The 14,510-nt window shown below is 44.0% G+C and overlaps 1 long non-coding RNA gene across 1 annotated transcript in view; it reads left to right on the top strand.

Moving 5' to 3' along the window:
- Window positions 1-1,633, top strand: part of LOC143818240 (uncharacterized) — a 45,374-nt gene extending 43,741 nt beyond the window's left edge. The window contains exons 2-3 of the long non-coding RNA XR_013224409.1: window positions 473-623; window positions 828-1,633. This is a non-coding gene — a long non-coding RNA (uncharacterized LOC143818240). The remainder of the gene's footprint in view (window positions 1-472; window positions 624-827) is intronic.
- Window positions 1,634-14,510: the final 12,877 nt, after the last annotated feature.

Here is a 14,510-nt window from a genome sequence, read left to right as displayed (position 1 = left end):
TATCAATGGACTTTATTGTGGAGCTGCCTACATCGGGGGGCATGAATACAATCATGGTGGTAGTTGATCGCCTGACTAAAGCTGCTCATTTTGTTCCGTGCACCGGCCTCCCCTCAGCTAAAGATACAGTGAACTTGGTTATACAGAATGTCTTTCGGTTGCACGGGATTCCAGATGAGATCATCTCTGACCGTGGAGTACAGTTCACTTCAAGATTCTGGAAGGGGTTTTGCTCTGCACTCAATATTAATGTCTGTCTCTCTTCTGCTTACCATCCCCAGACAAATGGTCAGACTGAGCGTACCAACCAGATGCTGGAACAATATCTAAGATGTTATGTCAGCCATCTCCAGGATGATTGGTTGGAGTTGTTGCCGTTAGCCGAATTTTCATATAATAATTCTCAGAGCGCCTCCACTAAATTTACACCTTTCTTTGCCAATCTGGGTTATCATCCGTGTATTTTACCTAGGTCTCCAATTAATTATCTGGTTCCGGCAGTGGAGGAAAGGCTGACTGCGATGAGACAGAATCTGGAGGTTCTGAAGGAATCCCTGACCACAGCTCAAGAACGTTATAAGAGATCGGCTGATAGATTCCGTAAACCTGCACCCATGTTCAAGGTAGGAGATTCCGTGTGGTTAGCAATTAAGAATCTGAAGTTAAACGTTCCTTCACAAAAACTTGGACAGAAATTCATTGGCCCTTTCAAGATCAACGGTATTGTGAGCTCTGTGGCCTGGCGGCTGAAGCTGCCTAGGACAATGAATGTACAGCCAGTTTTTCATGTATCTTTACTAAAGCCTGTATCTCCTAATACCTTCCAGGGACGTGTTGTGCCACCTCCACAGCCTGTGGTGATTGATGGGCAAGAACAATTCGTGGAGGAGGAAATTATTGATTCCAGGATTCGCAGGAATCGGCTCCAATATCTGATAAGATGGCAGGGATATCCCCCCTGAGGAAGACTCTTGGGAACCTGTGGAAAACATCAATGCCCAACAGAAGATTTCTAGTTTTCATCAGAGATTCCCTGAGAAACCAGGTCCAGGATCGTCCTGAGGCTGCTTCTAAGGAGGGAGTAATGTCAGGACTCTGAAAATTTTTTACCTTTTGTGCATTACTGTCCTTTTTCAAGATGGCGTCTTTGGTCTCATGTGCACTGTGTCTCCTGCTATAAAACTCCACCCCAGCCTTCAGTCTGTGCTAGAGTATTCTGCCTTGCATCCAGCTCCTGACCTCTGATTACTCCCTGGCTATACACCTGCTCCTGTGAACCTGTGTGGTGATCCTGCTACTCTGCTCTGAGTTCCTGCTGCATACACAAGTTTCCAGTAATCCTCCTTCATCTGCTGTTCGTGTTTACTTCCATCTGCATTTGCTGGTCATGTAAGCTGTTGCTGCTTTGCAATAACCTGAGACTATTAACCAGGCCTCCCTGGTTGAGCTAAGATATGATTTGAACTGCCTCAAGTATCCTCAAGAATAACTGTGCTTCAAAGACTTTCTGCTTGATTGCATTTTCCTCTGAAGTTTCCTATAGGCTGCTAAGCTGCGTTTATTATTTGCACCGTGTTGTGGACTTGAGTTTCTCTCTGCATCTGTTTGAATCACCGTGTGATAATATAGACTTTACCACTTATAAAACTGTGTCCTGTAGTTGTCTTGTTCCACGCAAAGAGTCTCCTGAGTTATCCCCTATAATTATTACAAATAGGTTCTGCAGTCTTGGACCTAACTCTTACCAACAGGGAAGAAATAGTTGAGGAAGTAAAAGTGGACAGTAATTTAGGAGGCAGCAATCATGTGATCCTCGAATTTTGGATTGCAGGAGGAGGATGATCAGCTATCACGCTCAGACACGGGTAACTCCGGGGGATGGCACAGCATATAAACAAAATGGGATGGAAAAAGGTGAGGAAGGCCCTATTGTTAGGGAGCAGGGAATGATACATCTCCTGATGCCAACCTGTGCCTGTCCCTAAGCTTCCCTTATGCCATTTGCAGGTCCTTATCTCCGCTGCCTTCACCTGCCTAGTCCCTGACTATCACCTCTATAAACCTTGGTTAGACGCTAGTCTCGCCACTGCAGATGGTAACACACAGGGGAAGATACGCACAGGGGACAGACAAAAAAGGAACTACTCAGCTCAGACTCTGCTACTAGGCTATACAACAACATAACACCTTCATAAGACACATGCCCACCTAAATTTCATAGAGTAGAAAATATTATATTGTATTGTGGACCATATCATTGGATGTTGGGGGGTAATCGCAACTTAATGAACCAAAAAAACGCAGCAAACACACGATCAAAAAAACCCCAAAGGCAATATTATATTATAAATATAAGAAATACTTTATTTAGGGAAAAATTGACAAGGTAGGAGACATAGGAAAAAACAAGGCTGGTGTCGTTTTGCACATGTCTGGAAACGCTGAAGTGCACACCATGCAATGGGAATGCAATCACCAGAGGAATAACAATAATTGCAGGCAGTCAAGATAAATACATAATGTAAACCTCTGAGCTGGCTAAACGCAGGCGACTATACTAATGTGAAAACCCATTGACAAACAATATGGTATATAATTTACCTGAGAAGCACAGAAAGCAGTCCCACCACACTTCAGCGTTTCCAGACATGTGCAAAACGACACCAGCCTTGTTTTTTAAGTGCCACGTATTTAAGTGCCACGTATTTAAGTGCCACGTATATAAGTGCCACGTATTTAAGTGCCAAGTATTTCACGTAAATGCCATGATATTTCAGTGCCACGTATTTCAGTGGCCACGTATATAAGTGCCACGTATTTAAGTGCCACGTATTTAAGTGCCACGTATATAAGTGCCACGTATTTAAGTGCCAAGTATTTCACGTAAATGCCACGATATTTCAGTGCCACGTATTTCAGTGCCACGCATTTACGTGCCACGTATTTACGTGCCACGATATTTCAGTGCCACGTATAACCACGTAGTTATAGTATTTACAGTACGTGGCACTTAAATACGTGGCACTTAAATACGTGGCACTGAAATACGTGATACGTGGCACTTAAATACGTGGCACTATGACTGTCAGAAAATGTTCATTAAACGGTTAGGGGTGAGGTTAGGGGTAGAGTTAGGGTTAGGGTTTGGATCCCTTTATCACCTTGATGGTGGTGGGTGGCTTTTCAGTGTGTTTTCTGTTTTTTTTTCTATAAAAACGCATGCGTTTTTAACGCAAACAAACGCATGTGCTTAAAAACGCATGCGTTTACATAGACAGCAATGCATTTTTTTGCCGCGAAAAAACGCATGCGTTTTTTCGCGGCAAAAAAATGCGCAAGAAAATGCTACAGGTTGCATTTTTGAAAATGAACGCATGCAGAAAAAAACCGCATGCGTTTACAAACGCGACCAAACGCGTACAAAAAAACGCATGCGTTTTCAATGTTAAATATAGGGGGAAAAACGCATGCGTTTTTTGTGCAAAAAAACGCTGCAGACAAAAATGCAAGTGTGAAACCAGCCTTATATTTATAATATAATATTGCCTTTGGGGTTTTTTTTGATCGTGTGTTTGCTGCGGTTTTTTAGGCTATACAACAGCAGAGAAAATAGCACCAGGATAGCAGTACTCCCACAGCAGCAACACCACCATCACAAGCGAGCTCCACACACCTAGCTGGTCTGCATAGAACCAAAACTCTATAACCGATGATCAGCTGAAGGGTCATGTGACTATTTAAAGGGAGGTGGGAGTGGTTGCAAATAGTGTTGAGCGATACCTTCCGATATCCAAAAGTATAGGTATCGGATTGGATAGGCCGATATCCAAAAAATATCGGATATCGCCGATACCGATACTCGATACCAATGCAAGTCAATGGGACACAAATATCGGAATGTAAATAAGCCCTTTCTGTGCTTCTACATCCTGTTCCGGAGGGGGGAAGAGTGTGGGCGGTGCGTGGGTGGACACTGTGCGTGTCTGTATGTGCGAGTGGGGTCTGTGCGGGCCTCCCGGGGCTCTGTATGTGCTGCTGGTGGTCTGTGCGGGCCTCTGTATGTGCTGCCGGTGGTCTGTGCGGGCCTCCCGGGGCTCTGTATGGGCTGCCGGTGGTCTGTGCGGGCCTTCCCGGGCTCTGTATGGGCTCCCGGTGGTCTGTGCAGGCCTACCGGGGCTCTGTATAGGCTACCGGTGGTCTGTGCAGGCGTGCCGGGGCTCTGTATGGGCTGCCGGGGCTCTGTGCGGTGTGCAGGCATCGTCCGATGAGACTACAAGTCCCATCGGACGATGCCTGCTACAGTGACAGTGATTGACACATTAGCCAATGATGGGACAGTAGTAGTCCCATCATCCGGCTAATGTGTTGAATGTAAAAAAAAAAAAATACTACATACATGCTACATGCATGCTACATACACACTACATACTACATGCTACATTCATGCTACATACATGCTACATACATGCTACATACATGCTACATACATACTACATGCTACATACATGCTACATACATACTACATACTTTCTACATACCTACTACATGCTACATACATACTACATACATACTACATGCTACATACATGCTACATACATACTACATACATACTACATGCTACATACATGCTACATACATACTACATACATACTACATACATGCTACATACATGCTACATACATGCTATATACATTACATACATACTACATACATACTACATACATACTACTTACATACTACATACATTACATACATACATACTACATACAATACATTCATACATTGCATACAATAATAATAATAATAATAATAATAATTTTATTTATATAGCGCCAACATATTCCGCAGCGCTTTACAACTTATAGAGGGGACTTATACAGACAACAGACATTACAGCATAACAGAAATCACAGTTCAAAACAGATACCAGGAGGAATGAGGGCCCTGCTGCTCGCAAGCTTACAATCTATGAGGAAAAGGGGAGACACAAGAGGTGGATGGTAACAATTGCTTTAGTTATTTGGACCAGCCATAGTGTAAGGCTCGGGTGTTCATGTAAAGCTGCATGAACCAGTTAACTGCCTAAGTATGTAACAGTACAGACACAGAGGCTATTAACTGCATAAAGTGTATGAGAACATGATGGAGGAACGTGATTATGTTGTTGTTTTTTATTAATAGGCCACACAGGGATAATTAGGTTAATGCGTTGAGGCGGTAGGCCAATCTGAACAAATGAGTTTTTAGTGCACGCTTAAAACTGTGGGGATTGGGGATTAATTGTATTAACCTAGGTAGTGCATTCCAAAGAATCGGCGCCGCACGTGTAAAGTCTTGGAGACGGGAGTGGGAGGTTCTGATTATTGAGGATGCTAACCTGAGGTCATTAGCAGAGCGGAGGGCACGGGTAGGTTGGTAGACTGAGACCAGAGAGGAGATGTAGGGTGGTGCTGAGCCATGGAGTGCTTTGTGGATGAGGGTAGTAGTTTTGTACTGGATTCTGGATTGGATGGGTAGCCAGTGTAATGACTGGCACAAGGTAGAGGCATCGGTGTAACGGTTGGCGAGGAATATGATCCTGGCAGCAGCATTCAGGACAGATTGGAGCGGGGAGAGTCTGGTAAAAGGTAGGCCAATTAGTAGAGAGTTACAATAGTCCAGACGAGAATGAATAAGTGAGACAGTAAGAGTTTTTGCAGAGTCGAAAGTAAGAAAAGGGCGAATTCTGGAAATGTTTTTGAGATGCAGATAAGAAGAGCGAGCCAGTGATCGGATGTGGGGGGTGAATGAAAGCTCGGAATCAAGGATGACTCCAAGGCAGCGGGCATGTTGCTTTGGAGTAATGGTGGAACCGCACACAGAGATGGCAATGTCGGGCAAAGGTAGGTTAGTAGAGGGAGAGAACACGAGGAGTTCAGTTTTTGACAGGTTCAGTTTCAGATAGAGGGAGGACATGATGTTAGAGACAGCGGTAAGACAATCACTGGTGTTTTCTAAAAAGGTCGGCGTGATAACAGGAGAAGAGGTATATAATTGGGTGTCGTCAGCATAGAGATGGTACTGGAAACCAAATCTACTGATTGTTTGTCCAATAGGGGCAGTATACAAAGAGAAGAGGAGGGGGCCTAGGACTGATCCTTGAGGAACCCCAACAGTAAGGGGAAGGTGAGAGGAGGAGGAACCAGCAAAACAAACAGTGAAGGATCGGCCAGAGAGATAGGAGGAGAACCAAGAGAGAACGGTGTCCTTGAGGCCGATGGAGCGGAGCATAGTGAGGAGGAGCTGATGATCCACAGTGTCGAATGCTGCGGAGAGATCCAATAGAATTAGCATGGAGTAGTGACCATTAGATTTAGCTGTTAGCAGGTCGTTAGAGACTTTAGTGAGGGCAGTTTCAGTAGAGTGTAAAGAGCGGAAACCAGATTGAAGAGGGTCGAGAAGAGAGTTATCTGACAGATAGCGGGTAAGACGGGAGTGGACCAGGCGTTCCAGGAGTTTAGCGATGAAGGGAAGATTAGAGACAGGTCTATAATTAGCGGCACAATTTTGATCGAGGGAGGGCTTTTTAAGTAGTGGATGTATGATGGCATGCTTAAATGAGGAGGGAAAAATACCGGAAGTGAGGGAAAGGTTGAATATTTTTGTTAGGTGAGAGGTGACAGCCGGGGAAAGGGACTGGAGGAGATGCGACGGAATGGGGTCGCTGGTGCAAGTGGTCGGGCGAGAAGATGCAAGGAGCCTGCTTACTTCTTCTTCTGTAACTGGTTCAAAGTCAGAGAGTGAACTAGATGCAGTGGGGGAGGGAGGACAGTGCTTGGTATGAAGAGATTGGGAAATGATTTCCTGTCGAATGTGGTCAATTTTTTCTTTGAAGTAATTGGCCAGATCGTCAGCGTGGAGATCTGTGGTTGGGGCCTGCTCTCTTGGGTTGAGTAGGGACCGGAAAGTGTCAAAGAGACGTTTAGGGTTATTGGACAGCGAGGTGATGAGGGTGTTGAAATAGGTTTGTTTGGAGAGGTGAAGGGCAGAGTTGTATGTTTTTAACATGAACTTATAATGGATGAAATCTTCGGGCAGATTAGATTTTCTCCACAGACGTTCGGCGCACCTGGAGCACCGCTGCAGGAAACGTGTTTGCAGCGTGTGCCACGGTTGTCGCCGTCTGTGCCGAGTTGTTCTATGTATAGGAGGTGCAGCTTCTTCCAGGGCACTTTGCAGGGTTTCATTGTAATGCTTCAGAGCAGAATCAGGACAAGAGATGGAGGAGATTGGGGCCAATGAAGACTGCAAGTTCTTCATAAGTTTCTGGGTGTTAATGGCCTGTATGTTTCTATAAGTGTGGAAAGTGGGGATGACCTGAGCGGGATGGCAGTTCTTGATAGAGAATGAAAGAAGGTTGTGGTCAGAGAGCGGGAGAGGGGAGTTTGTGAAATCATCCAGTGAGCAAAGCCGGGAGAAGACCAAATCAAGGGAGTTTCCATCATCATGTGTTGGAGAGTTAGTATGCTGCGAGAGGCCGAAAGAGGAGGTTAGAGATAAAAGGTGAGAAGCAGATGGGGAGAGGGGAGAAGCAATTGGGATATTGAAATCACCCATGATGAGGGTGGGGGTGTCATAAGAGAGAAAGTGTGGAAGCCAGGTGGCAAAATGATCCAGGAACTGGTGAGAGGGGCCGGGAGGACGATACACCACCGCCACTCGCATGGAGAAGGGGACGTAGAATCTGACAGCATGGACCTCAAAGGAAGGGAATACAAGTGAGGGTACTTGGGGGATAACTTGGAAGGTACATTTGGGTGAAAGGAGCAGACCAACGCCTCCACCTGCTCTGTTGTCTGATCTTGGGGTATGAGAAAAGTGTAGTCCACCAAATGAGAGAGCAGCAGCAGCAGTGGTGTCTGACTGCTGGATCCAGGTTTCAGTAAGAGCCAGGAGATTAAGAGAGTTAGAAAGGAAGAAGTCATGAATGAAGGAGAGTTTATTACACACAGAGCGAGAATTCCAAAGAGCACAATTGAAAGAGACAGAAGGCATGCATGGAATATTAATAAGGTTAGAGGGGTTTCTGGGTGTAGCAGTTGGGAGGTTTGACTGGCTATAACATGGGGGGCCGGGGTTCGGAGAGATGTCTCCAGCAACTAGGAGAAGGAGGATAGAAAGAGTGAGCAGATGGTTAAGTGATTTGTGAGAGCGTCTCTTGTGTTGGATGGTGGGACTGAATGGATCTGTACTGTTAAGCAATGTGAACAGAGCATGAGTGCTATACATGGGAGAGGCAAGGACAGAGGGGCCAATATGGATGGAGTGTAAAGAGTTTATGCAAGGGCGGTGAATGTGTGTGAAAGCAGCAGCCATGATATAGATTATACAAATACATATGGTGAGTATTTGCTGTGTGCCAACTGAATAGGGAATAGATTTTGATTGTCTTACCTGTCTCCTGCCCTGTCTAACTGCCATGTTATAACTGCTGAATACTTAGAAAAAAAGTACTTTGAAAAAAAAAATGTACACGAATAATAGTGCACGAATGCCCCCTGCATGAATGCTTCCCCGAGCTATATCTACATTTATAGGTGGCCAGCTCTTAGATCTCACTTTTTTTTTTTTTTTTTTTTTTTTTTTGGTCTTCCCCCCTCTCGTTACCAATCAATCTAACTCAATTGAGACAGCAGGGCACAATAAATGTAGTGATCAGATAAACAAATGTCCAGGTCTACATGGATCATAAACCCCTTTGAAAAACAGTTATGCGAACTCTTGGCATAAGGACAAGCAGAAGAGAATTAAATATCTAGAAACAAAAACAATTGCATAACAAGCTGGCTAACAAATATAGATATAAGCAGGAATCAATGCCGAAGGTAGAAGGACTCTGATACCATTCAAGCTTGCTTGCTGTCAGGGAATGGAGCAATAGACATGCAGGATATTTCAGTTCAAAGAATGAATGATATGTTACCATTCAAGCTTGCTTGCTGTCAGGGAATGGAGCAATAGACATGCAGGATATTTCAGTTCAAAGAATGAATGATATGTTACCATTCAAGCTTGCTTGCTGTCAGGGAATGGAGCAATAGACATGCAGGATATTTCAGTTCAAAGAATGAATGATATGTTACCATTCAAGCTTGCTTGCTGTCAGGGAATGGAGCAATAGACATGCAGGATATTTCAGTTCAAAGAATGAATGATATGTTACCATTCAAGCTTGCTTGCTGTCAGGGAATGGAGCAATAGACATGCAGGATATTTCAGTTCAAAGAATGAATGATATGTTACCATTCAAGCTTGCTTGCTGTCAGGGAATGGAGCAATAGACATGCAGGATATTTCAGTTCAAAGAATGAATGATATGTTACCATTCAAGCTTGCTTGCTGTCAGGGAATGGAGCAATAGACATGCAGGATATTTCAGTTCAAAGAATGAATGATATGTTACCATTCAAGCTTGCTTGCTGTCAGGGAATGGAGCAATAGACATGCAGGATATTTCAGTTCAAAGAATGAATGATATGTTACCTGTATGAAGAGAGAAGAGATGCTTGTTATATTCTGCCATGTTATAACTGCTGAATACTTAGAAAAAAAGTACTTTGAAAAAAAAAATGTACACGAATAATAGTGCACGAATGCCCCCTGCATGAATGCTTCCCCGAGCTATATGATATATGATGATATAGATACATATAGACATACAGTACATTAAACATAGATTACATACTCACCATTACTTGTCACTTTGTTCCCCGAAGCCAGTGTCATCTGTAAAAAAGATTAAAATAATAAACAACCAATATACTCCCCGTCCGCAGAAATCCACGAGTGTCCCACGACGATCTCCCGTGGAGAACGGCAGCATCAGCTGGTGCGACCGCTCTCCTGGGACTCCAGGAACACAATGACGGGAGGGAGGTATCCTTCCGCACTGTATTCCTCTGCCGCTGTATAAAAAAAGTCCCTAGTCTCACTTTATACCATTGCTGTGTGAGAAATTTTCCCACTCAGCAATTGCCATAAAGTAAGACTTTGAACTCAGGTAACCTCAGTGATACACTGCATAGCCATTGTCTCCTGTTAGTGTGTCACTGAGGGTCCTATAGAGCAGTGACATCACCCGATGTCACTGTTCTATAGGGGAGATCGTCGTGGGACACTCGTTATTAATTGGACTACGGCGGACAGGTAGTATACGGTTTATTATTTTACGTTTTTTGCAGGCGCTGAAGTATGGTAAGTATGGTTAAATGAGGAATATTAAAATACTTTTTTCCTAATGTGTGTGTGTGTTTTATTAACCCTTTATTGCTATTGGATTAATAAAGGATAGGCGTCTTATTGACGCCTCTCCGTTATTAACCCGGCTTAATGTCACCTTACAATAGCAAGGTGACATTAACCCCTTACTACCCCATATCCCACCGCTACACGGGAGTGGGAAGAGAGGGACTAAGTGCCGGGGCGGCTGCGGACTGGTATTTGTAGCCGGGGGGGGGGGGGGGGGGCAATATCCATGGCCCCTCTCTAGGCTATGAATATTAGCCTGCAGCTGTCTGCGTAGCCTTTCTGGCTATAAAATATAGGGGGACCCCACGTCATTTTTTGGGGGGTCCTCCTATTTTAATAGCCAGTAAAGGCTACACAGACAGCTGCAGGCTGATATTCATAGCAGGCTACAAATATTGGCCCCCGGCCGTCGGCTTTCCCCTTCTGGTGCAGAAAATTGCGCAGGAGCCCACGCCGTTTTTTTTCCATTTTATTTTATTTTTTAATTTAAACGCTCATTAAGGCATCTTTCACCCTTGCGTCGGTACGGGTCCGTCGCTATGCGTCGGGCCGACGTACCGATGCACGTTGTGAAATTTGTGCACGTCGTGGGCAGCGGATGCAGTTTCAACGCATCCGCTGCCCATTCTAAAGTCCGGGGAGGATGGGGCAGAGTTTCGGCCGCGCATGCGCGGTAGAAAATGGCGGACGCGACAGACAAAAAAAGTTCATTAGAACGTTTTCTCGTGCCGACGGTCCAACAAAACACGATGCATCTGTTGCACGACGGACGCAACGTGTGGCCATCCGTCGCGATCCGTCGCTAATACAAGTCTATGGGTAAAAAACGCATCCTGCGAGCACATTTGTAGGATCCATTTTTTTCCGCCAGATCCATTTTTTGCTGGATCCTTTTTTTCTGCCGGATCTGTTTTTTTCCGCTGGATCTGTTTTTTCTCGCCGGATCCATTTTTTTACACTGGATCCGTTTTTTTCTGCCGGATCCGTTTTTTCTCATAGGGTTGTATTAGCGCCGGATTGCGCCTGATGGCCACACGTTTCATTCGTTTTTTGCCGGATCCGTCAAAAAAGCTGTTTCCGCCGGACGGAAAACACATACAGAGGAACGTTTTTTCTGTCTGATGAAAAAACGCACAGCAACGGATCCGGCAAAAAAGATATGAAACTGAGATGTGACATGATGAATCCGGCCTCTGAATCCGTTTTTTCATACATGTTTCCATTCAAATCATGCACATTTTCCATTTATTTATTTCCAAAAACCGCATCAAAAACTGCATCAAAACTGTACCAAAAACTGCATCAAAACTGCACCAAAACCTGCATCAAAAACTGCATCAAAAACCGCACCAAAAGCCTGCATCAAAAAAGCACCAAAAACTGCACCAAAAACTGCATCAAAAACTGCACCAAAAACTGCATCAAAAACAGCATCAAAAACAGCATCATAAACAGCATCAAAAACAGCATCAAAAACCGCGCCAAAAACCAGCACCAAAAACTGCATCAAAAACAGCATCAAAAACAGCTGCAAAAACCGAGTCAGAAACCTGCAACAAAAACTGCATCAAAAACAGCATCAAAAACTGCATCAAAAGTGCACCAGTTTTTGATGCAGGTTTTGATGCAGTTTTTGGTGCAGGTTTTTGGTGCAGTTTTTGATGTAGGTTTTTGGTGCGGTTTTTGATGCTGTTTTTGATGCAGATTTTGGTGCTTTTTTTATGCAGGTTTTTGGTGCGTTTTTTTATGCGTTTTTTTATATAGTTTTTGGTGCAGTTTTGATGCAGTTTTTGATGCAGGTTTTGATGCGGTGTTTGGAAAATAAATAAATGGAAAATGTGCATGATTTGAATGGAAACATGCATGAAAAAACGGATTTGGAGGCCGGATTCATCATTTCACATCTCAGTTTCATACGTTTTTTGCCGGATCCGTCGCTGTGCGTGTTTTCGCCGGACAGAAAAAACGTTCCTCTGTATGTGTTATCCGTCATGCAGAAACAGCTTTTTGATGGATCCTGCAAAAAACGGATGAAACGTGTGGCCATCAGGCGCAATCCGGCGCTAATACAACGAGAAAAAACGGATCCGGCGGAAAAATACGGATCTGGCAGAAAAAAACGGATCCGGCGGTAAAAAACTGATCCGGTGGAAAACAATGGATCCTGCAAATGTGCTCGCAGGATGCGTTTTTTACCCATAGACTTGTATTAGCGACGGATCGCAACGGATGGCCACACGTCGTGTCCGTCGTGCAATGGATCCGTCATCTTTTGTCGGACCATCAGCATGAAAAAACGTTCAAGTGAACTTTTTTTGTCCGTCGCGTCCGCCATTTTCTACCGCGCATGCGGATATTGCCCTCCCCGGCTACAAATACCAGTCCTCAGCCGCCCCGGAAATGGTGCATCTGTAAGATGCGCCCATTCCGGCACTTAGCGCCTCTCTTCCCACTCCTGTGTAGCGGTGGGATATGGGGTAATAAGGGGTTAATGTCACCTTGCTATTGTAAGGTGACATTAAGCCGGGTTAATAACGGAGAGGCGTCAATAAGACGCCTATCCGTTATTAATCCAATAGTAATAAAGGGTTAATAAAACACACACACATTAGGAAAAAAGTATTTTAATATTCTTCATTTAACAATACTTACCATACTTCAGCGCCTGCAAAAAACGTAAAATAATAAACCGTATACTACCTGTCCACCGTAGTCCAATTAATAACGAGTGTCCCACGACGATCTCCCCTATAGAACAGTGACATCGGGTGATGTCACTGCTCTATAGGACCCTCAGTGACACACTGACAGGAGACAATGGCTCCTGCAGTGTATCACTGAGGTTACCTGAGTTCAAAGTCTTACTTTATGGCAATTGCTGCTTGGGAAAATTTCTCACACAGCAATGGCATAAAGTGAGACTAGGGACTTTTTTTACAGCGGCGGAGGAATACAGTGCGGAAGGATACTTTCCTCCCGTCATTGTGTTCCTGGAGCTCCTGGAAAGCGGTCGCACCAGCTGATGCTGCCGTTCTCCACAGGAGATCATCGTGGGACACTCGTGGATTTCTGCGGACAGGGAGTATATTGGTTGTTTATTATTTTAATCTGTTTTACAGATGACACTGGCTTCGGGGAACAAAGTGACAAGTAATGGTGAGTATGTAATCTATGTTTAATGTACTGTATGTCTATATGTATGTATTGTATGTAATGTATGAATGTATTGTATGTAGTATGTATGTAGTATGTATGTACAGTTATATGAAAAAGTTTGGGCACCCCTATTAATCTTAAGCTTAATGTTTTATAAAAATTGTTTTTTTTGCAACAGCTATTTCTGTTTCATATATCTAATAACTGTTGGACACAGTAATGTTTCTGCCTTGAAATGAGGTTTATTGTACTAACAGAAAATGTGCAATCTGCATTCAAACAAAATTTGACAGGTGCATAGGTATGGGCACCCTTATCATTTCTTGTTTAAAATACTCCTACCTACTTTTTACTGACTTACTAAAGCACTTTTTTTGGTTTTGTAACCTCATTGAGCTTTGAACTTCATGGCCAGGTGTATGCAATCATGAGAAAAGCTACTTAAAGTGGCCACTTGCAAGTTGTTCTCCTGTTTGAATCTCTTCTGAAGAGTGGCATCATGGGCTCCTCAAAACAACTGTCAAATGATCTGAAAACAATGATTATTCAACATAGTTGTTCAGGGGAAGGATACAAAAAGCTGTCTCAGAGATTTAACCTGTCAATTTCCACTGTGAGGAACATAGTAAGGAAATGGAAGAACACAGGTACAGTTCTTGTTAAGGCCAGAAGTGGCAGGCCAAGAAAAACATCAGAAAGGCAGAGAAGAAGAATGGTGAGATCAGTCAAGGACAATCCTCAGACCACCTCCAGAGAGCTGCAGCATCAACTTGCTGCAGATGGTGTCACTGTGCATCGGTCAACTATACAACGGACTTTGCACAAGGAGAAGCTGTATGGGAGAGTGATGCGAAAGAAGCCATTTGTGCAAGCACGCCACAAACAGAGTCGGCTGAGGTATGCAAAAGCACATTTGGAGAAGCCAATTTATTTTTGGCTAAAGGTCCTGTAGACTGATGAATCCAAGATTGAGTTGTTTGGTCATACAAAAAGGCGTTATGCATGGCGGCAAAAAAACACAGCATTCCAAGAAAAACACTTGCCACCCACAGTAAAATTTGGTGGAG

The sequence above is a fragment of the Ranitomeya variabilis genome, chromosome 3 (assembly GCF_051348905.1).
Source record: "Ranitomeya variabilis isolate aRanVar5 chromosome 3, aRanVar5.hap1, whole genome shotgun sequence".
Lineage (NCBI taxonomy): Eukaryota > Metazoa > Chordata > Amphibia > Anura > Dendrobatidae > Ranitomeya > Ranitomeya variabilis.
The sequence above is the reverse complement of the archived record's forward strand: the minus strand, read 5'-3'. Positions and strand labels throughout refer to the sequence as shown.